Here is a 24,722-nt window from a genome sequence, read left to right as displayed (position 1 = left end):
TTAACAGCCTTTGCCACTCATGGCAAGGAGCAAAATGCTGGCTACTCAGTCGTCAACCTGCAGGGCACACAGCCGGCAATATTAGTTTCCTTAGTTTACCAGGTACTGATTAACTACTGATGCCTATATGATTATTAGTTTCATTGTGGTTAAGAACAGATGCTAAGGGCATGAGAAAAGGAACCTGCAGGCATCAGAATGTTGGCTTGGTTAAACAAAGAAGATGTTTCAGATATCTGAGCTCTTGGATGACACTTACCTGCCATAGAAAGGATGATTCTGCTCCCAAAATGCACATCTTGTCCTCACCAGTGCTACTCACTGCAGGTCTCTGAGGAACTACTTCATCTCTCTCAAACCAGGGGTTTAGTACTGGGGGATAAGCTAAGTCCCTACTGCTTTGCTTACTCAAATCACTGTGCACTGATCTGCTCAGGGGGGAGGAAAATGAAAGAAGGGTGCTTGCTAACCTACCACCTCATTGCACACCTCAGCAGATGTACATCAGAGGAGAATCAGGCCTTCAGGAAACAAACAAACAAACAAACAAACAAACAAAGATAGGAGAAAGTGCGGCAATCATTGTGCTATCCTAATGAAACTGCCTGAACTCTCTAGTCTCACCATTACATTAAACACTAGATGATTCAATTCAATTTGATCTTTTCTCATAAGGCAGGACTATTTCCTTTCCTCCTTTCTTACAGTAACTCAGATTTGTCTATGTCCTATTTTTGGTATCTAAATTAAGAATATTGCTCATAACAGGATTATATGGCATTTATTCTGGAGAGTAAGATACTGATACAGCTAAAAATTCAGTATAAACACCGCATGGATGTAAGCCATGACATTTATATACCAGTTTAATAAGCACTAAGAGGAATTTCTGATGTAGGGCACATGATACTCCCTTCATTTCAAAGGCAATTATTTTAATACCATGATTTAAAAGTGTGATGAGTCCTTGAAAACACTTGCAGACAGACAGCTTTAGCAAAAAAAGCTTCCAAATCCTGAAAGGACAATTTCAGGTGCATCTCCGGTTTCAAGATAAGAGAACATGTGGGAGTGAGCGAATGGGCTGGCCAGCAGATAAGCAGGCTGAGAGAAATATCAATTTTATGCAGTATGGATCTGAGCCTCAGACAAATTGAAAGGCTCATGAAGATTCAACACAGTGCTCCTGCTTCAGCCCATCCCCGGTTGTAACCAGCACCATTTGTACTGCCCTTGCTGCCAGGAGAGTCTGCATCCCCAGTCCCTGCTCCCAGCAGGTTTCTGGAGCGGTCTTGCTGCCAAGAGTGGCCCTTGCTTTTCACCTGGAAGCTACTGCTCTGTTAACTTCAGAGAGCTAGCTTATAGCTTTAATCAAAAAAGAGAACACAGCCAGGCTCCCTGGTTATCACTTGTCAAACCTTTTCAGCATCAACTCAGCCTTTCAAAAACAAGAGAAGCAAAGAACCGGCCAATTTGTTGCAAGGACAGCTGGAAAGATGGTTTTCCGTTCAAGACCTTAAAAGTCTCCAGCACTTTCTGACAGCAGTTTGATGCCCCAGGCAAAAAAAGAATGCCTCTTCCATGCCCCTTTGGGCAAGAGCCATCCACAGACCTGGCCCATCACAGACCTGGGCCACACCCAGTCCCAAGGGAAGGCATGTGCCTGCTGGCATCCTACGCACAACACACTTTCCTCCTAAACCATCAGTTGAGGTTGCTTCCCTTGAATGTCAACTCATACTGCTTAATTTTGCAATCAAAGATTATCACCCGTTTTGCTAATCCTAGCATTTTCCCAAATCCACCCCAAATCCCAGAGTCATGTATGTCATAAACATACTACGCTAAGCAAAACTATAAAAAAGGGGGAAACAAGAAGTCTAAGGTTTACATGAGGGTGTTGGGACATGGGCAGTTGGGCAGGCAGGTTTAAAGTGGAGGTTGCAAATTTAAGATCTTAAAAGTCAAAAAATACTCTGTATTCCCTCATGTTATTTCAGAATAGAGTTTCTTAGTTAAACCAATATAACTGCAGAGGTCAGTAATCAAGTTCACTATGGGGAACTGTATTGGCTCAGGTACCCACCACAGTACCTGCCCTCCACTCTGGCTGTGATCAGCTTTCTGCTGCCATCTCCCATTTCTTTCTTTCCATTCAAGCTGATGTCCCTTCTCCTACCACTCTCTTCCTTCTCCTGATACTCTCCCAGTCTCCTGAGTGCCCATGATGTTCGTGATCCATCTGTAATACATGACAGCTTCTCCCTCATCTTTGTTACTTGCAAAGAGCTAGGAGGAAGTATGAAAAAAAACAAACAACCCAACAACCAAATCCCAAACAACTCTGCCCCCAGCTCTTGTGCATGGCACAGCTGCAGCAAGGCAACAGCAGGAGAAGCCCTCTTCAGCCCCACAGTTATTCTGTTGGACTTCGGGGCAATGGTGCCCTGCAGAGCTGCTGCCATGTGGGGCCAGATGCAGCATCCAACTCTCAAGGCTCTGCTGAGCAGAAGAGCACACAATTCTTCTCACAGCTGAGAAGTTACCTGAATTTTGGTGAATTTGCACTGGGGGGGGGAAAGGAGAACGAAGAAGTACGTAGTTCCCTACATAGTAGTTCCCTCCCTCTCTTTAATTTCAAATACCAAAGTAACACGCAGTGATACTGAAGTATCTCAAAAAAAAATTCCTTGGTAAGGGTATCAGTGTGATCTGAGCAACTTGCCCTGAACACATTCTTGGAAGCTCTCACCAGTTTTGAATACAAGACCTCAAAAATATTACAAAACCCAAATTAAAACCAAAAAAACCCACCACAACAAAACAGCCCAAGGCAAACACACAGGTCATCACATGCTGAGCTGCTGAGGTTTCTTCTGAAATCAAAGCCTAGTAAGAAAGTTGTCAGATGACAGAGACACAAAGACCCCAGCACAAGTGCTTGCTCCCTGCAAGTAAAGCATGAAAGCCTGCATACCAACTGCTCTGCACCTACTGCTGCAAAGCTTGGGTCCCAACCCAGCCCTGAGGATTCCCCAAGCCCAGAAACGGAAAACCATCCAGACTGATGAAAAGCCACATTCAGCTCCTCAGAAAGTCAGCTGACAAGTAATCAGCAATTTGGGTACCACGAGAAACACTGGATGAAATCAGAGCACTGTGAGCATGCTGTGGCTCAGGATAGATCTGCTCAACACTGTAAAGGAGGACATACAAATAAGGTATCAGCTACACAGGGACTTGAAGAAAAAATACTGGCTATGATGCCTTGGTGCTGCTGCCCATCACTGAAGGTCTCATCTAAGGCCTCAGGATATCTGTCCCACCCATCAGAAACAGAAAACTAAATAAATCTTGGAATTAAATCTTGACCCCCCTAAAAAAGGCTCAGCAAAGTTTTACATCCCCAGATAGAGAGCATAGCTGAAGACAGCTGCTCTCTCCACTGCTTTCACCGCAGGGCATGCCCAGAATAAAGCTGTGTTAAATCATGTAGATATTAGCCAGAAGTTTTACCAAACAAGGCACCTGAAGCCAGGCAGAAGGTGGCCAGGGAAACTCTGAGAACCTACGGAGAAGCCGCCATGGGATTTTGCAAAGAAAGATGAAAAAATTCTTTGTGCAATTTCTGTGCTCCTCTGCACCAAGCCACTTCTCACCAAGAAGGTTATCTGTCCTCCCCAAGAGGACTGAACCATTCTAATGCTCCCCGGTGCTCCAAAGCACCGCTGTAAAAAGCCAGAAATCCTGAAAAAATGAAGTTTTAACTAACTTTGAATAAGCAGTCAACAAAAGTGTTACCATGACCTCCTGTGTAACAGAAATCATAATCCCACAGTTCACTACTTACAGCACTCATTTTTTCTACATGGCATGCAACACATTTGGGGGTCTTCTTAGCTAACTAAGCAGCTGTAAATCAAGTCCTACAGCCTACAGCAGTTGTATAACATTATTCCCGTAAATGAAGTAATCCCAGACACCACCCTGAGCCAACAACTTCCACTGCAGCCCATGAAGGGGAAAAAAATAAATCCTAGCATGGCTTGCGGTAGATGAGACGAGAAGGACTCGTTTCTATATATGCCATGTGTTAACACAGTCCCCACTTAGGATGGCTCAATTTTCCCATCTCAGTCTCAGATGGAAAACAAGATGGGGAAAAAATATTTCACATACTACAGAAAAGGCTTCCCCTGCTTCTGGTTCAAGAGGGAAGAGGAGGGAAGGCGCAGAAGTGACACCCTCCCCTCCCCAACAACCCTAATCCAATTCACACACTGTTTTGCCTTTATAAACTCCAGACAATTCCTCGCATACCTCCAACCACACACTAAGAAGTGACAATCACATCAGTAAAGTTAGATGACACACTTAAAAACAAATACCAAAAACCCACCACCAGCAAACACATGTAACTAAATAGCTCACAAAGTTAGGCAAAATCGTTAAAGATAAACAGCTCCCCTTTTCCTCAATTTTTTTTTTCCTTTTCCTCTTCTGTAGTTTAAAAAAGAAAAATGTGCGGTGCTGTCACAGAATAGCAAAGTCAAGAAGCTGGGAACTCAAGCTGATTTTCTTTCCCCTTTCGTGGTTTAAGGTCACTTGATTTCTGTTTCACTTTCCCCATCTGTAAAATAACAATGAGAAGCTACTACACAATGTTATAGAAATTATTCAGTTCATAGCCATATAGTTCTTTGAAGATGCAAACAAAGTGCCAAGCATTATTACTAGATGATGAAATGATATATTTTCTCCCCCAAGCTATATAGAGGAAAAAGGACGCCGCGCAAACAGCCAACTATATTCCTAATGAGATGCAATACTCAGAAAGTGGGACATCTTAAAAAAGATTAGACAATCTTCTTCCAGCTCACAAAGATAATTCCCAATACATAAACCTCACAGGATTATAAATGTAGAAAAGAAACATATAATTTGACAAGGTTTCTGCAGACAAAATAAGCTTGTTTAAATAAACAGGGGAAACAGCACATTCTCAGTCTTGGAAGAGAGCAAAAAGAATTTCTCACAGAAGTAATAAAAGAAATGAAATGAGATTTCGAAGTTCTGTTTGGGATGAATTTATGTTTTCTGGATCTAAAACAACTGTCAGGACTGGGAAAGTCAATTAAATAAAAAGGACCGGATGGGAGGGAGGCAGGGAAATACAGTGTGCAACAGAGGTCACATGCTAGATAAACAGGGCAGTACACTAACTATTTACACATAAATACAACTCCCTTTCTCTCTGCAGAGATTTACATATATTAGAGACACCATCAGTACTGTGGGTGAGTGTAATGTTAAGTTATATTACCCAAACCGCATAACATAAAATGCAACAAGTGTAATAACATCCAGCTTTCTGCAAGCAGCAATACTGCCTCTCAGAAGGACGGGAGGAAAAAGCAACCCGAAAAACCCTGCCTCCTTCCACCCCCACCAGGGTGGCACTCTCCTTCCCCATCCCCTCCAGTCCAGGATAACTGCTCAGCTGACAGGCTTATATGGGACACGGGGTGTCATTCACACAAGAGAAATGTTAACTCGGAAATCAAAAAATAGATCAGTGGCTTTAACTCCTACCGAACCCAGCAGCAAATTAGATCAAAACTGACCTTTGACCAGCATCCCCATATCATTTAATGCCCTAATACCGCTCCAACAACACACTGGGCTATGACAGAGGGAGGTCTGGGCAAGGGGAAGGCATTACATTTCTTACAAGTAAGTAAGTTTACTTTGCACTGGACCATTTGCTGTGCAGCAGCCTCGGGTTAACACGTCAGCATGAAGGCAATACCCCTGCCCTACACACCCTGAAATTGTGGCCGTGTAGGCTGTGCTGTGCCTCACGCCTGCCCCACTGCCATGCTCTGCTCCCAGTGCTCCTCTGCCCATGCCTGCCCTTGCGCACACAGTACAGCCCCTCTGCTACAGCAACCAGGCAGGAACAGGGCTAGGGATGGCCTGGGGAATCCTTGTGCCCCAGCCACAGGGAGCATTACAGCTCCCCTAAACATGGAGAGCAGCCACAGGCTCTGGGGAAACGTTTTAAATCGTCACTATTTTGAGTTCAGCACAACTATTAAAAGCTCAAGAAAAGCTGTGTGTGGGCTGGACTCTGCAGGACAAGTCAGCTAGTGCTAATAAAGGTAATATTGAGTACACAGAAATAGCCTTGTACTTCTTTCCTTCCCATATTCAACATGGCACTGGGAAAAAAAAAAACATCATCAAATACTAATCTTTGCTATTTGCACACAGGCACTGTAACAGGGTGGACTGGACATGTGCTATTTCAGTGCCGCATGGGCACACCCTTGTCTCAGTTCAGGACACTCAGACAACCTGCTGCCACCAAGCACAGACTTTAACTCAAGGCAGTCCCAAGAACTGGTGGAGAAGGTGAACATGTACCCAAAAATCCTCTAGGAAAGCAGCCGCCACAGGAAGTCACTACTGAATCTGGCTACACGGACATAGTTAAGTTTCTGTGTCTTCATGACACCACACTAAAGCATCTCTCTCCACTAAGGCTTGTTTTAAAAGTCTTATTTAGCTTTTCTGGGTTATTCATAAATCCTGCCTTACTGTGGTCCATGGCTGGACTGACAGCACACCATGTTTTTAACGCAGTGCTTGCTAGGGGGGGAACAATAGGATGGGAAACCGTGCTTCTACAGCTAAATAGAGGCAGCAGGCAAAGGCACAAAAACTCTACTGGAAACACACTCGTGTATTCTGTGTGGTGAAATTGAAGCTCAGACATCTGGGCTGAACTTGAGGCAACCCAATGAGAAAGCCCGTGTTCCTGGCTGAGAGAAACAGACAGCAGCCTGAAACACAGCCCATTGCTCCTGTCAGTGCTGAGTCAGGCACGGGAATTTCTTGCTATCCTGTTAGGAGAGGCTCTTACTTATTTGTTTAACAGAGAAAGCAAGCAGCAGTCAGAGAAATCAGCTCCAGCCTTCCAGACCAGTTGCTGAGGGCAACAGGCCTGACTCAAACAGCATGCCTCCAAATACCAGAAACATGCCGCCGCTGGAGCTACCGGAATGGAGAAAGAACTGAGCACCTGCTCCTAACAGCCTAGGATGGACATGGACACACGTCCCTTTCCCTGAAGCAATAGCTCAAGTGACAGGGAAAACAAAGCAGATTTAGGTCCTAAAACTTCTGCTGCTCCTGAGGAGGGGAACCAGCACAGCATCTGGAGAGCAAAGAGGTAGAGAATTCAAGCAAAGGCAAGACATTTACACAGTGATGCCAGCAGATCAAAAGTCTCCAAACACATCCAGCAGAGTGTGGCAGCCAGCCAACATCGGACTTCTAATGATGCTTTTACAGCTATGACTGACTCAATTCAAGCTGGAGTGCAGGGCCAGCTGGAGTGCAATCCCTGCAACTGTGATAAGCAGCAATAAAACTGAAGAAATGTGACCAGGATGGGAGACAGTAGAGCATAACCACTTCTGGAACCAGCAGACATCTGATTAAATACCCAGGGAATAAAAGCATTTGGCACTGGAGTTTAGGGTTCATGATAAACAAGGAGCAGCATCCACTTCTTTCCAGGTCCAGTGTGAGACCTTGTACAGTCTGTGAATCCCATGGAGGGCTCACACACAGCGATTTAGTGTGGGAAGGGCCAGAAATCCAAGAAGAGGCACCTCAAAGGCTATGGAGAGGGAAAGGGAGTAAAAGATGGGAAATAATATTCCAAATTACACACCAGTCCTTGCACACCCTGGGCCAGCAGTGAGGCTAGGGATGCAGAACAGCACTAGGGAGCGGCAATGGAAAAGCCAGGAGAACCAAAGGATGCAGCATGCTAGTAGACAGCAAGTGGCTGTACTGAGTATGAAAGAGTCCAGCAGCATGAGTCAGCAGGGACCAGCAAGGAGCTGGGACCTCAGCGGTGGTGTTACAGGGTGAGCACCTCCCAGCTGTGGGGTGGGTGCATGGCTGAAGTGCAGATGCAGCAATTTGACACAGCTCTCCAGCTGGAATTTAGGATGCTAAAGCATGCTATATCATACTGCAATATCCAAACCAAAGTAGATGAGAGATAACCAGTCCCGAAACAAGACTGCCAGCTCTTACATGCACTAGGCTACTTGGATCAAATCAGTCTAGACTGAATGCAAAATGCTGCTCCTTGAAGTCACCTAAACCAGGTCATTTCCAAGGGCTAATGTAACTGATAAGTCTATCTTGCTGAATGTGTTTTCACATGAACTTGCCCTGGTAATCTGAAAGCTCTTTGCAGCTCCTCTGCATGTTGACACAGACCTGCTGAATCAGATTAACTGCACATGCCCAGCACAGCTGCATCACACAGGAATGGCAAGTCCAGTGGGCCTTGTGCTGGAGCACTGGTACTCCCTGAGCCCATCATATGCCACAGAACAGGCCCAACTGAAAGTTTTATCTCTTGGATAATCAAAATATACTTCATTACTCTGCCACAGTCCGTATGTGGACTTCAAATCCACCACCTTTAAAATGTGGAAAGCCTCCCTGAAACTAACCAGCAGCTCAGGCTGTGTTAAGTGACGGCTATCCTTTAAGATACCAAGTAAATGGATGTCTATACAAGCAGAAGCAACATGACATTCTTCTACAACTCCTGCTGGAAGCCACATACAGCATAATTTTAATGACATTTGAAATAAAAGCGTAAAGGAGCTGTTATGTAAGGTTTCAAGAAAAAAACAGCAGATGCGTAGACAATAGATATCAGTGATGTGGTGGGTTAGATTACTCACCCAGAGGAGCAGACTTAATCCTGATCTCCACTGTCACTCTTCAGCAAGTACCACTGATCCATATAAACTTCTGACACTGAAGAGAAAGAAATTAAGAAATGTAATTAATCACTAAAAAGTTTGAGGTGACTTAACAGTGATATCTTACAGAAGTTTATTGTCAAGTGACACCAGATACAGGAAGCACAGTGGATGACGTACATAACAGCATCAAAAAAGCCAATACCAAGAGATTCAAGGATGACAACTGATGTACAATGAGGAAATGAGCTTGTTTATTCCAAATAATTCCCAGCAACATTATTTCTTGGTATTGGGTGGGCCTGTTCCTACCCTCCACATCCCCAGTTGATCACACCTGTATAACCCAAAATGAAGATGGTGAACAATGCCTTGCAAGGCTTCCTTCTCACTATTGTGACTTCCAAAAAACCCAGTAGCACCCCATGTTGTAGAAGGTCTAGAGATCAGAGTTTAAAGTCAAGTCAGAGCAGCCCATAGTGCCAAACCAGCCCTATAACTCATTCCCAACAGCTATTTCTGAGTCTCTTTGCTATTTTAGTAAATCAAAGATGTTCTTTGTTACTGTGGTTTGACAGAAAGTTTTAGTCATGATACTCTCATCTACAGATTGTGGTCAAAATAAGAGCTATTTGGTGTGGGAAGCTAGACAAAACTGTTCCAGGAGAAGGTTCTGGGTAAACTCTGAATTTGAAAAAGGGAAGTTTGGGAAATAAAGCCCAGACCAATAACAAAAAAACCTCCAAACCTAGGCAATTACATGAACTTCCATTAGAAGAGACTTAAGAGTAAGTCATGTGTGACTACTCAGTGAAATACAGCTGGCAGAAGGATTGAAACAACCAGGAATGATTCAGTATAACCCACCTGAGACATTGCATCAGCATGCGGAGATGCTGCTCTCTGAACAAAAATCACACCAAGAGCAAGAACAGACCTTGACAAATTGATACAAGCTCAGGACAAGCAAGCAACATGATCAGAAAACAGAGAAGCTCAAAAAAACCCCAAAACATGCTGGTCTAAAGTGACACAGATAAAGTTGACTTTGAGCAACAAAGACCAATTGCAAATATCCGGAAGGTGTAAACTAGAACAGAGAGAATTCAGCCCATGCATGATGGAGACAAGTACACACACACAAAAAAGGGGTCATTTTCAGGTCTAGATATGAAAAAGCTGTAATAGATGGTCTCAGGGCACATAAATGACTGGGTGGCTCATTGCTTCTCAGAGCAGTATTTAGACTAGACTGAACAAAAACACCAGGGGAAAAAACCTACACCAAACACAAATGACCGGGACATATGAGCTTGTGCAAGCAGACTCTTTGTCACAGGACTTGGGGCTTCAGGCTATTGCAACAGAACAATTATGTACTGAGCCCTGTGCAGCACAGGAAAAAAACATCTGTCAGATGGAAAAAGAGACAAAATGTGGTAGGGCAGGGAAAAAACAATATTTGAGGTTTCTATAAAGGGTACTGCAGAATGTCACGTATAAAACTACAATGCTAGGGGAAAAGAAGATAGTTAACAGTGTTGTTTTAGCCTGCTTAAAGTAATACCAAGCACTGAAATGGAAAACCTATAATTAGATAGAGCTTCTTCCCTTCATTACAAATATTTGACTCCACTGAACCAGGTGAGGCTCACAAATTGACAAGATCTTTGGGATTCCCATTGCCCAGAGTGCCCACAGGCAGCAGTCAGGCAGAGGGGAAGGAGATGTGGAGCACAGCGGCTGCAGGATTTTGACACAGCGCCCTGCTGTGTGGGGCCAGCTTGCTGTCATCGCTGCTCTGTCCCTCTTGACACCCACTTCAGCGGCGGTCAACAATCCTGCCCCACTTTCCTCATCCATCTTCTCCAGCACAGGGAAGTCCTGGCAGTTTTTCAGAATGAAGCTCCCACCCCACACTGCTGTGTCTGTCTCCCTCCATTGACACTGTCTTTAAGCACAGGAGAGTTATGCTCCCTCATGAGCTCTGATAGCCAATTGATTGTTCTTGCCAGCGTGGCATGCTGGCAGCACCACAGCTATTCCCAAGCCTCTCTACCCTATTTTGGTATATCAAAGATGTTCTTGTTACTGTGGTTTAACAGACAGTTTAGTCATTTCCTTCTCAACAGAGTCAGAGTTACACATGCACAGCTCACACCGCAGGCAAGCTGTATGGCCACTCGTTATCTAATGAAGAAGGGAACACTTGCATTCCTCAAAAGTGAACTAACTGCCTTTGACCCTACCTTGTGAGCTGTCATCACAAGGATACAGTTTGTTTCAAAGGCTGCTAGGGAAGCGGTCTACGTTTCCTGCCCCCCTGCTTCCTTCCTTCCTCAAACTCAGTTTTTACTAATGAACTTCCTGTGCTGTTTTTGGCTGGGACAGAGTTAATTTTCCTCATAGTAGCTTGTATAGAGCTGTGTTTTGGGTTTGTGCTGGGAACAGTGTTGATAACGTTGGGATGTTTTAGTTACTGCTGAGCAGTGCTTACACTGTCAAGGCCTTTTCTCACCTCACCACTCAGTGAGTGAGCTGGGGTGCACAAAAACATGGGAGGGAACACAGCTGGGACAGCTGATCCCAACTGACCAAAAGGACATTCCATACCATATGGCATCATACTTCAGCATATAAAGCTGGGGGAAGGAGGAAAGGTGAGGACGTTTGGAGTGATGGTGTTTGTCTTCCAAAGTAATCATTCTGTGTGATGGAGCCCTGCTTTCCTGGAGATGGCCGAACACCTGCCTGTCCATGGGAAGTGATGAATGAATTCCTTGTTTTGCTTTGCTGGCGTGAGCAGCTTTTGCTTTACCTATTAAACTGCCTTTATCTCAATCCACAACTTTTCTCGCTTTTAGCCTTCTGACTCCCTTCCCCATCCCACAGATGGGAGTGAGCAAACAGCTGTGTGATGCTTAGTTGTTGGCTGGGCAACCACACCACTTCCCCAGAAAATTTCAGACTCTCTCTAACCCTAGAGACAAGGAAAATTCTCTTGCACGCCCTCACCTATAAAGACTCTTTTCATAAGTAATTTCTATAGGGCTGGCTGTGACGTTCACCCCAGTATTTCTCCTGTCTGAACAGGACACAGAGATCCAAGTGCTTTACCCTGCCAGCTGCATTAGGATGCCAGGAAGGCTGACAGCCCCTGAGGGAAGTCTGGAGGCTCAGGGATGCTGGGTGAAAACTGGGACTTGTTGGCACTTCTGGGAAAGGGTTGAGGTTTTCAGGTTTAGCTGGAAGGGTAAATTACCACCCATGAACGGCAACCAGGGCAACAGCTGCTCTTACTTCACACCCGATAAACGTGCCACAGAGCCTGAGCAGAGGGCAGGCGGGCACTTCTCCAGCTGAGTTCAATCCAAGTTCAATTTCAGTATCAAAGAAACAACCTCCCAGAAAACCACACTCCTGATCCAGAGCCCGTTTTTTGGAATGATCATTTAAGAAGTGTGAGGCCAGGCAAACCAGGTGAGATAAAAGTTAATTGGGGTTTCTGCTTTCATACAGAGAGCACTGCGAAGTATAGATAACCTCGGAGGAACCTTTCAAGTATCCCCAGGGAAAAAGAAAAAAAGGTAGTTCAAGATAAACATAAAGACAGACAAAAGAAGGAGAGGTGCACAACATAAACATTTGTGTCCCTTCCAGACAATAACCTCTTAACCAGGATGAAAACACAAATACCAATCCCGCGACTTTGTATGTTCAGCAATGATATTCTACCTTGCCAGTCAAGGGTTTTCTACAATAGCCACCCATTTCTTTTTCCAATTCAAGAAGTAGCTTGCATGCAATTACATGGTGTAGGAATTTAAACAGGATACAATCCTGTGCCTAAAGACCTAAAAAATTCACATTGCACTGTGTTTTCTTTGTTTTCTGTATTTCTTTGCTTTGCTCCTGCTGGAAGCTTTGTTTCAGGAACATTTTTGGAAGAATGCAAAAGTTCTGCCTTGCCTAATCATATCTGACGAAGAAAAGAAGGGCTTCAAGTTACAAGATCTGAAAGAGCCCCTCCTCTCTATTTAAAGCTAAAAAGTGACTCTGTTACACGGGACCCAGAGCACAATTCAAATTACTCCTCCTTCCCACACACCTGCTTCATGTCTGCCTGTCTGTGTTTCAATTAAAAAGCTACTAACATTCTTCCTACATGTTTTAAAGAAAATTCCACAGGCAACAGGACTCACAAAAGTTTGTATTTAAGTATCTTCCACCACCCCCTCTGATCCCAAAGCACTCCGGGAGCTAAGCCTCCTACACATGCATATGTCTGAATCAACTGATTGATTGACTGCTTGATTACCATGTTTTATAATCAGACCATTTACACGATGAGGACAAGTCATCTGGCAATGGACTTTGGACTTCCAGCACCAAGAAATCACACAGGAACAAGGGATCTGGGCAGAAGGGCTGTGGCTGCTGAGGACAGCATCAGCAAGCAATCAAAGCTCAGCCAGACACAGGAAACAGTACAGAAGGTGGCGGCCACGGTTTCCCAGACAGGGAATGTTTCTTGAAATTCATGGTGAAGGTCAAGACAAGCCACTCTGCCCTGCAATGGAAACAGACACTGTGTGTAACACTGACCCCTCAAACCCAGCACAGCTGCCTCTCCAGGAAACATCTGACAACAGTTAGTGCTTACCCACTGGTCAGCAGCTCTGCGCACATCCTAACCTCCTAGCCCTTCACAGTGGGGAAGCAAAAGTCTCCATTTTCTCAATGTAGTATTGCTTGGATCTCATTTGACAGCCACCCCTTTCTGCAGCTTGACTGCCAGGAGAAAAGGTGGCAAGAAGCCTCCTCTGCTTACCCTTTGTCTGACACATGCACAACATGAGCAAGTGCTCAGCTTCTTCCTGGCACCCTTTACCTGCAGCCAAAACACCTCTTCCCAAAAGCCCAGACACACTTGCAGCAGCTTGGCCGAGCCATGGCTTCACAGGGGCTTCCACAGGTGCCCCCACACAGACACAGCTCCTTCTTGTCAAGACATTCACAGGCGTTTCTGCAATCCCATTATTCAGCTTCCCCCAGACCTATATAAATTAGAAATTTTGCAGAACTTTCAGTCTTTCCAGTAGTAATAGATATTGGAGTAACACTATACTAATATCAACGATACTAATATAATAGTTGATGAATTTCCCCGTGTTGGACACTTTTAAGGGTGCTGGGCCATCTAGTTTCGGTCATGCTTCGGCAAGAAAGGTCAGACCAGACGATTCTTGAAATCCCTTCCAACCTGGTAATCTCTGATTCTATGAACACCTAGCTCATCCTGGGCATTACAAAGCACCTGCATCAAGGTTACATTGAGAAGATTCTTGCTTGAGAAGCGTATTTGATGCTTATGAGCTCTGCCTTTAGTCTGTGTTAATAGGCCATTTTTCCTTTATTTTTTTTTCCTCTTTAAAGAATGAATCAATAGCTATCAGATAGAACCTGACTCAAAAATTTATGAAGGAAGATTAATAACGTGTACATTTCCAAGGAATTCACCAGTGCAAGCTTATCATGTCCAGTTAACCTGCCTTCGAAAGGTGGGTGGAGAATTTAAAGCCAAGAAGCAAAGCAATGAAGAAACACTCATAGCTTGAATGATTTGAGGAGCTAATGGTTTTCCATGGAAAAAAGTCATCAATACATGTCTTATTTTGGTACACTACATGGTACAATTTTTTGTAAAGGCCTTTAGGCAAAAGCTGGTTGGAACCTCAACAGAAGTAATCAGGGCTACAGCTTGAGTAATTTCCCCATGTTTGTATACATCACCTGTCCACACCAAGTATCACCCACCAACACACAATCTCTCTTACATTTAAATCACTCTGTCCCTGGATACATTTTTCAGCTGCTGCAAAACACATAACGAGTCTCTTATTTACGATGGGACAGGGTAGCTGCACCTAGACAAACACATAAACCACAGATGCTGTAGACCTTATCTTCATTTTTCTACAAGGCTGTATACCTCTTGACACAGACAAAAAACACACAGCATCCACATGAACAAACCAGTCTCGTTTTGGATATTACTACAGCCATAGCTGAAACCTGAAACGGTACTTGTCCATCTTCAACGTGCCAGTCTTGATCTTAAAAAACAAGCTTCAATCCAAAACCAGGGGGTCTGGCACACAGAGAAACCAAAGTGAAAACTAAAGAGACCTTAACAAAATTAACCACATAATTAACTCCAGTGACCCAAGCTGCTGCTATCTCATGCAACAACATTTTCTATCACAAAACAGTACATTTGAACAATGTGCAAGCAAAAATGTCACTGAATCAAAATACTAGCATTGGAGGATACAAACAACAAAGCCAATTGCCACAGCAAAGAAACACTTTCTGGAAGTATAATAAAATACTATAAATAATCTACTGAGTCAGAGAATAACACCAGACACGCCATGTAATGCAGTACTTGCAAGACCAGCAGCAAGAACAAACTGCACAAGGTTTAAACAAAAGCTTTCAAACCACCAACTTATCAGATTTTAAGTGAAACTAGACATGATTTATACAAGGAAAAAATTTATGACTAATCTATAACTAATTTTATACTAATCTCCAAGTCCATCTCTAAATCTGAGCACCACTCTGTGCAATTCCTGTCAGCTAGTGCTTGGTTTTAATTCTACATGCCAAAGCAACAGGTTATGTGGTTTGTCATCTGTGAAAACGCAGACGACAGTTGACAGTAGATGTAGAAGTGACTGGAAGATATAGAAGATTATTTGATGAACTTAACTGCAGATCTCACATGCAGTGCCCATGTTATGGAAACAGTGTGGTAAGATGCAATCAGATATGAGAGAATTCAATCTCCTGAAAGACATTTTCCACAGTATGAATTTTGTACCACCAAAGACTGGCTTTGTCAGTATTCTGCCTCCTTCACAGATATGTCAAGTTTGCTGACACCAAGGTGACTAAAGCCATTGATCCTGTTCATCACACAGCAATCTGGTGTATGTAGGGTGGATAGCTATCTTCAGGCACCACTTCTGTCCTTGTGCAAATACCAATCCACCAGCTTGTCTCTCAAGCAGCCCTCTTTCTGGAAGCCAAGAGGCTTCAAGAGTTTCATTAGAGGAGACTGCTTTTTAGGGTGAGACAATCACAATGGGCTGTAACACTGCTACCACTAAACTAACACGAAAAGATAATGAAAGTGTTTTCTCTCTGACAGGCACCAGTTCGGTCTTATTCTTTTACATATGCAAAAGGCCCAAGAAAAGCCTCCTTGCGCCTCTTGGAGGTTTATGGGACACCTTCAAACCTGGCATGTCCATCAAGTGCCAAAAGGCACTGCTCTGTTGTTCATCTTCTTAATTTGACCGGCGTTGCCACATACTGGTTTCTGTCTTCCTTCCCAACTCTACTAGTAAAAACCACAAGACATTCCTTAACAAAAATGGATCCAGCTCACACATAAGGTTTGCCATAACATTTTCCAGGAAAATGCCTGCTCTTCAATTAGCCTGAATTGTTATGGGCATCCTTCACTTTGAAGTTCAGTCAGAACAATACCCTGCCATTTCTAGAAGGAACTTAAATAGCTCCAACAGCACAGACTTACAAAATTGTGTCAGCGAGGCAAATCATCTAAATTCTGTGTTTCCAGAGCTGAGAAGTGAGGTGGAAGCTATGCAAACAGCAAAACCCGAAAGCAGTTACCAGGAAAAGAAACAAAATAAGATCTTGTTGTTGTTGTTAAGAAGAGGCAGCCAACAGATTTGAGTTGAAACCCCTAGAAATTAGGATCAACATAACTACATGCTTTGTCAACTTCACACATTTTATACATTTATTTTTCTATTTCTCCAAGCAGACACTTCAGTTGTTTCAACCCTTTTAAGTTGCTCATATGCTAATATACATGCACACAACAGGATTCAGCTGTCGTGTTTTCATATGCACTGCAAATAATCCTAAAAATACCACTTCTACTAATCACACTGTTCCACACAGTTTGAAAGCACATGATTGCAGAATAAAACCCTCACCAACACATTTCTGGCCTGGATTCTAACGGAAATGAAGCTTATGTGATAGTGTTGTTTGTCAATCCTCGCCCTATTAAATTTTCAACTCGCTAGTCAATTTTCACCACATCTGGCAGAAGGCAAAGAGATCTGAATAGGTGCCACATTCTTGTATCTTTGGGAGAAATTGTTATGTACGTAGAGGAGACACATCCAAATTAACCTCACACAGAACTGAACTGCTGCAAGAACTCAACAATCCCCTGCTTTCGACAATCTGTCAGCATCTGCACGTGGGCATTCAGAGCACATATCAGTTCCTGTGTGGCCAACGTAAGAGACATTGGAGAGAAAGCACAGACCAAGCCAAAAAGGAGGGAGAAGATGATCTGGAAATAAGGGACAGTGAAAATGAAGAGGTTCAAAGAGAACAAACACAGGTCATGGTAGACGGAAGGTCAACGCACACAGGGAAATGAAATATTTTGTCGACTCTGCTACCTGAGGGATAGTTGGCAGCTCTTTGCCATCTCCATACCTACAAGCACAATAAACATCCTTTCCCTGCCCTCCTTCCACTTACTGAAAAGGTTGCAACACACTGTTCTCCCTGTGTTTCGTTTTTAGATACCCACAAATAACGCTGGATGCTGCTGGGTTCTCCTGGATCCACAAATGGCCCATGCCTTCAAGCTGGCAGATGGGACAGGAGCAGTGCAAAAGCAGATGAGCTCACATATGGGAAAGAGCAGAGGCAGACTAGACCCACCTCAATCCACCTCTGTCACAGCTGCAACAGAAAGCAAGACCCCTCTCCACAGCTGCTCACCTGCTCACCTCTCCTCACCTACAAACTGCAGCCACCTTCCTCTTCATCCCAGGAAACGAGAAATGCACACTGCATCCCACAAAGCTAGGGAATGGAAGCAACGCAGAGGCACTACTGAAAGATGACCAAACAATACTGTTTGTAAGGACTACAAAGGGAACAAAAGCTTACAAGCCGAATCGAGATTACTTGCAATCTATGTGGGGTGGTTTTGCCCTAGAAGCACTCAACATCAAAAACCTCAGCTATTTGGGGATAAGAAGGCCCATCAAATTATCCCTGTTTCAGAAAAACAGGAGGGCTGAGGGCCTCCTGTGACTAGAACAAGCAGTGACTACCCTGAGAGTTGCCAAGCAGCCAGGGCGGGCAAGGGGAGCACACTGCAGGGCCAGGATGTACATCCACCCCCAGCCAGGGCTGAGCAACCTGAGGACAAGTCCCACAGCTACCAGTGGCAACTGAGGCTCACCCCACTCCCTCTCTGCCCTTAGCAGCTAGTGGCTAGACAACAGAAGATTTTATTTGTCTGTGTTCTTAGAAACGAACACTTCTGCACCATTAAAACAGAATGCAAACATCTCATCCCCATGCCTCCACAAGCCTTTCTGGTTTAGTTTGATTTTATTTAATCTTCTTTATAACCAATCTATTACAGCACTTTATTTAAGGAGTAAGGATGCTGCTACCAGCATTAAATACCCTTTCACTGACAATTAGAGGGCATTATCCTTAGAGGAAAACCTTCATTAGCTTTTAGTCTCTTGTGATAACAGAAAAAAAGCATTTTTTCTCTCCAGGGAAAATATCAAAAATGCAGTACAAAACAGAAAAGATGCAGGCAGAGCAGAAGATTCATAGGATAAACAAGATGCAAAATCATTTTTCCCTTCTAGACCATCACTTCAAGTCCAGACACCATTACACAACAATTAAAAAAGTCACCAGCATCAGCTTGCCCCTATGTTCTCCACAGTCCTGATACACAAACCATGTCTGCAATAGCAATTCACTTGTTAGAGGGCACTTTATTCAGCCCTCGGACTGAAGCTTTGTATGACCACAGCTGACAGGCTCCACCTGAAGCAGGGCTGGGACGGCCACAGCTGCCTAAACAGCTCCATCACTGCAGCAAAAGTGCCAGGTCAAGAACAGTATGTGTCCTGACAGCAGTGTGAAGACACTGGTCCTGTTAGGAGATCTGGATTTGTCCTGTGATGAGATGATCTCTCTCCAGCTGCGATAGTCTGGCTCTACTTATTAATAGCAGTGCGCTGGCATCTACAGCCCAGGGCTCCAAGCCAAGCGCTGCAGCGTGTCAAAAGCAAAATGAAGAGGTTTATGGGCTACAGCTTTGAAACACTGGGGCTGGGAGCAAAATAGACCCTGAGAATTAAATTAAAGGTATCCAACAAAAATAATAAGCCTTGAATCGCAATGGATTACCTCTGACAAATGCATCATAGCAGAGCCTGATGAACTGTGTAGGGACATCTGACCCAGAAAGCAGTATCTTTACCTAAAAGCTTTCCACTCAACTTAGTCCTACTAAACTCTCTTACTTCACCCACCCTGTTTTCACTCTTACAGAAGAACAAGCAGCCCTAACCACCATAGCAGCCAAGCAGAAACTAGTCCAGTGAAAGCTAGTTTCATATTTCACATGAAATATGAATAAATATTTCATATTTAAGTGATTGGTCAGTTTGCTTTACAGAAGGGAGGTTGTTTGGTCTTTTTTTAGGAAAAGAGGCAAACTTTGTTTAGACTCCAAATGAAAGTCAGATGTGAATGAATTACTTACAAGATGGTGAGGGCAAACAAGTGCACCATGAAGTATATGTTGCATTGCATCTTCATTTAGAAATCACCTAATAACCATCTTTCCCACAGGGGACAGTTAATATTAGAAGCCAGATACATCCTACACAAGGATGTCTCTATTAAACATCCCACACAAAGATGTTCCTAGAATCCAGTAATTTAGCAGAACAGATTTTTAACTGCTGTGTAAAGTTTGGGTGACAGCAAAAAGACTTCAACTTCACTTAAACAGATTATTTTCCACCATGTAAACTGGGGAAAGGACCATCTTCAGGACCATATTTTGAAGGGTGGTGGAGCAGAGGAAGACCTCATCACCTGCACAGAAGTACTGGGTGAAACCTAAACCTTTCACTGGAAGACTGCAGAGCCCATCCCCTTGAGCCACACCTACAAGCATGTGCTGCTCTCCCATGGAGGGGATGGTGGAAGCAATGGAGATGGGAGAAACAGACATGGTCTTCTCAAAGAAAGTCACTACCATATCTCTCACCTTCTGCAACCCAACTCACCCCTGTTTCTGTGCATGGTGATTTACTCTTGCTAGAGCCCCCTCCACAGACAATATGAGAGATTCCTTCAGTGATGGTGTCACATAGAGAAAACGCTTTCAGGTGACAGCAAGTTTCTGCCTTGGTTTCTTTTATCCTCAAATATCCCAACAGAATCCTATAAATTTGTGGAGAGAAACAAAGAGCCTTCCATACTTGACCAAACAGTAAAATACAGCTCCTGCTTTATCTACAGGGCAAGTCATCACTTGCTAAAACACTGGGGTTTATGGAGTATGGTACAATGGAAGACATAAGCATACAGGTAAGTTGTTCTGAATTTGTACCCCAGGACTTTCCAGTGGCTGCCTTAAGTGCTTTTATGATCGTAAGGAGTCAGTAGTTAAGATTTTCGTTACGAACAGGAGCACCACCCGAAAAAGAGGCAAAGGCCCCTTTACTCTGATTTCCACCAAAAACCCCAGCTACTCAGCTCCAACCCAACTTTCACTTTCCATTCATTCCTCATTTACTATCTTGTACACTCCTCAGGCATAAAACACATCTCTGACCCCAGCAAAGACAAGGTGTAGCAGATGTCAAACTTACAGAACCCTGAATTTAAGAGGATGCAAGTCAAGACGAGTATCAGACAGGGCTATATAAATGCTCTACAGAGGGTGGTCTAGATAACCCAGAAAGCATGAGAAGTGAACTGTAGAGGAGGACAGATTGGGAAGATCTGTATGAGCTGTGTGTGCAGTGCTGAACAGCTTGCTGCACAGAGAAGCCGGCAAGCTCTCTTCTGCAGGGAAACGTGCCTCAAGTACAGGGCTGCCAATGTACACCATCACATTCTTTTTAATTCAGGATCTTTTTCCCTTTCCTTTATGCAAGCTGGGGACCCACAGGCTGAGAAATCACCTGCTGCAAGATGAAATTACTAAGACATCTTACCACAGATGCTGTCAGGCTCATTAAACCACAGTAACCCTTACACACGTGGCAGCAATGCAGCTGGTGATAATGCATTTCCCCTTCCTGCTTACATCACTGATTCTTACTCATTAGAGCACTTACAATCTTTATATAAAATTCTTTTATGTAGCCTAATTTGCCAAGAAGTAATTGGTCTCCTCCTCCCCTGGTAATACAAATGAGACAGAGCTGTAAAGTGATTTCATTTGCTGTTTATTCCATGGCTCTCCTTCCCAAAAGTTTCTTTCAGATGTTCTGTATGAAGCCAGATACATTTGGTCATTAGAAAAAGTCTCAGAGTAACCCAATGTTTCATCAAGTTTCATGGGGAAAGGAGGGGTAATTTAGGAAGCTTTACATCTTTGAGTTTACTTCACATTTCTTGCCAAAAGAAATCCATGAACTTCCTTCTTTCAAAAAAACCCACAAACCCAGACAACACTGCAGAATTCAACTCTCCACTCAGAGCAGGGTAAATGGAGTTTATCCAATGCTCAGAAAGAGTCACATTCATGTAAAACAAGCACTGGAAGGACACCATGACAGATGCCAGTACCACAAGCAGCAGGAGGGTCATGCAGATCTCCGTCTACCCTGGCTCATTTCACCACTGGAGTCACAGCAACGCTATCTGGTAATTACATTGCAGTGTGGTCTGGCAAGACACAGGCTTCTGGCTTCACGTTCAAGGCTCTGCTGCCAACTCATACGGGGGCTCCAGCACATCTCTTTACCATATTGTTTCAGGCTTCCCTCAGGAAAAGCAAGAAAAGACAGCTTAAACTCAAGAGCTGTTACTCTATGCTAAAACTACAGTCCTCTGCATGCAATCCAAACCTTAAAAGCCAATGTCACTACAGCTTTTTCAGCATTTGGTTGGACAATAAATATGCCAGATGCCCAAGAGGTCACAGCTGAAATACTCACTGTCCTGTACTACCACTCCCTACAAGTGAGTCAAAAAATAGGAAGTACAGATATGTCTCCCATCTTCGTTGTAATTCAAGTGCTTTTGGCTGAGCCTTCAGAATTTCTGTCAACACTCACCAGGGAAGGGAAAAGTCAATCACCGTCTTGCAGCATCTCATGACATACAAACATCATTGCTTTAGCTGTTTAAAACCATTCACCCCAAGCAAAGAACAGGCTGTTATTACAAACTATGTACAGCAAAAATAGTGCAGTTTAAGACAAAAGGGAGAAAATTATTAAGAGTAGAACAATTCAGACAGGCAGTATTTGTAAAAACCTTCTACATACTTCCATGCTTCTGTTTCCAGTCTTTTCATATTGCAATGAGTTTTATGTAATTACTAACTAGATACTGAGAAACTTAATTGTACTGTATTAACAGTTAAGGTTTTGACTTCCTATCCAAGGGCTCTACTTCTTTTAATTAAAATTACACCAGGTAACATTGTTAAGACTACGTCAATCCAACACTGTGAAGTCAGCTCTAATAAATGCAAAGGTAGTCTTTGAGCCTTTATACAAGGATGCTGATACAGAGTTAAAAATAAGCTTTGTTAGTGCAGACAAAATCAAACAAATACGCAGGAGTTCAGGAAACGGTTTTGAAGGCTGAACTTTACGTAATCCATCCTCAGTGTCTTTTCAAAGGGTCAATGAGCCACTAAAAGTCTCCTCAACTCCTTGCTTAAGTACAGTGCTTTACAATAACGTTTTCCATCAGATTTGCAACAGATTGAGGATTGCAGCTGGGATTTCCCATATGGCAGCAGTGCAAACCCAAGAGCTGATATGAAGCATGACCCAACGGCACTGTAAAGTCAAGTAAGAGAGCACTGAACAAGATCAACAGGAGAGTCTGCTAACAAAGGCTAACACTGAGCATTTTCTCTGTCTGAACATAAAGGAGCTGTTTTGATTCAAAGGGCATTTCTTACAGGGTTACGGCACTGACTTAATGCAGCACCGCCTAAATATCCATTTCCTTGAGTCAAGGCTGGATGAGTCCCAGAAAGCCGAGTTCTGACTCTCACACTTGCACATCATGAAAGCAGATGAAGAAGGTGCCAGGGTAGGGCTAAACCAATTTTGAATGCTTTCCGAGTCCTTTCATGTCAGTCACAAATCCTTTATAGTCGGCGTTGTGAAGACGCAGTCTAGTCATGAACCCCGAGGGAGAACGATCCAGACGTACATATACCCACTGATTCAAGAGCTGGAGCCATTTGCTGCCCCCAAGCAGCTGCAATTACCCCCGGGATGGTCTGAAGGGGCAGGGTGTGGTGGGAAAAAGGAGGAAGGTTGAAGGAAGAGAGAGTGGCTGCGTGGCCACCTGAGAGCACTCCCTGAGCAGGCTGCCTCTAACCTGGGCTGGAGGGAGAGGCTCTCCCTGCTGCATGGCTGTCCCATCGCTCTCCTGCTCCAGCAGGCCAGGCCAGGGAGGGAGAAAGGCCGCATGGCATGAAGGTATGTCTGGCCAGCAGTTCCTGGCTCCAGCAGGGAGAGATTGCTCTGGGCTGGATGGGGCAGCAGGGAACTCTGCTCAGCCCCTCACCAGTCATCCCTCCAGCTTTTCTCAGTCTAAATTTCGTGGGATTGTTCATCCTGGTGAGTACCTACCTCAACACAAACTTAAAACCCCATGAGGCATTATAGCTGCAATGGCCAGGAACTAATTTTAGCAAAGTTCAGGGCTTTCTGGAAAGTAGAGCCAGGAACATGACAGGCCTGTATGATCTGTCTCACTGGTCCTTCCAGCAGCTAGTTAATTACATCACTATTTTCCTAACTAATAAAGGTCAAACTATAATTTTTGTTATTTTAGATTTATAGTTTCTCTCAAATAAAAGGTATTCTTATGCCAGGAAAAAGCAAAAAGGAGATTTACTTGCCCTACAGCTACTGTAGCAAACTCAGCTCAGAAAGAAAAAAGAAAGAAACTGTTATTTCCCTAGTCTTTTTAAAAGGGGACAAAACAGTGGATAAGAAGCCATGATTATTAGCAGACAGAAGGAAAAAACAAAAAAAAACTAAGAAAAAGAGCAGTGAGAGCCTTTATTCCCAGGAGATCCTTTTAAAGAATTTAGACTCCAAGTGATGTAGTTGTACTTCCTGTGACCTGCAGCATTCAGTTTGGGAACACAAGGAAGGTCACCGCCTTGGAACAGCTCAGTACACCCACACTGCACACGTAGAGCACTCAATTCAGAAATGCAGAGGGGCAGAGAGCTACTGCGAGCGCAGGAGAGGAGGACTGCTGACCTGTGGAGCAGTGCAGCAAAGGGCACCCGCTGAAGCTCACACACGGCAGCAGGCTTCTCTCTGGACTCCACTGGAGCAGAGCGTGCAGCAGAGGTGGGAGACAGAAAAGCTCTTTAACAACACACGATTAAGAGAAGTCCAGCTAGATAACACGCACACACCATCCTCACTCCCAGCTTCAGGCAGGCTGGGTATGTGGAAGAGAGATGTTACCAAGTTGTAAATTTAGTTCATGACGAACCATGCTGTATTAGAATAGTTCTTGCTATTAAAAACATTTGGAAATGACGCAAGCAGCTATATGCACAATACATTTCATAATGACCGCACAGCCTGAGGAACGTCACTTGATGTATTATTGATAGGAAGCCACTTCTGAGGCAAGATGGCCTTTGAACAGCATTGCAGCAGGAGGGTAGGGTACAGGGAAGGAAAATGACTTAACAAGAATGCTAAACTGCTTCAGGACTTAGATTAACAGACTAATTACCTGACCTCCCATTTACATCTTTAGTTCAAGCACAGCAATTTTAACTTGAGCTGGGGGAGACACTGGCAAGAG

General features: G+C 43.9%; 1 protein-coding gene across 17 annotated transcripts in view; it reads right to left on the bottom strand.

The window, feature by feature from the left end:
* PPFIBP1 (PPFIA binding protein 1) overlaps positions 1-24,722 on the bottom strand; it is a 112,958-nt gene that overhangs the window by 71,345 nt on the left and 16,891 nt on the right. For 15 of the 17 annotated variants that reach the window (XM_062634823.1, XM_062634827.1, XM_062634836.1 and 12 more), the window contains exon 2: positions 8,778-8,853. The exons of 1 other annotated variant lie outside the window; for it this stretch is intronic. The gene's annotated coding sequence lies outside the window, so the exon portion shown is untranslated. Of the gene's footprint in view, positions 1-6,925; positions 6,947-8,777; positions 8,854-24,722 lie in introns of those variants that run through there. One more of the 17 variants, XM_062634821.1, reaches the window with a different exon arrangement.

The sequence above is a fragment of the Pezoporus occidentalis genome, unplaced genomic scaffold, assembly GCF_034315485.1.
Source record: "Pezoporus occidentalis ecotype Australia unplaced genomic scaffold, CSIRO_AGI_Poc_V1 ctg44, whole genome shotgun sequence".
NCBI classification, from domain to species: domain Eukaryota; kingdom Metazoa; phylum Chordata; class Aves; order Psittaciformes; family Psittacidae; genus Pezoporus; species Pezoporus occidentalis.
Note: the sequence above shows the minus strand (reverse complement) of the source record. Positions and strands in the feature narration are given on the sequence as shown.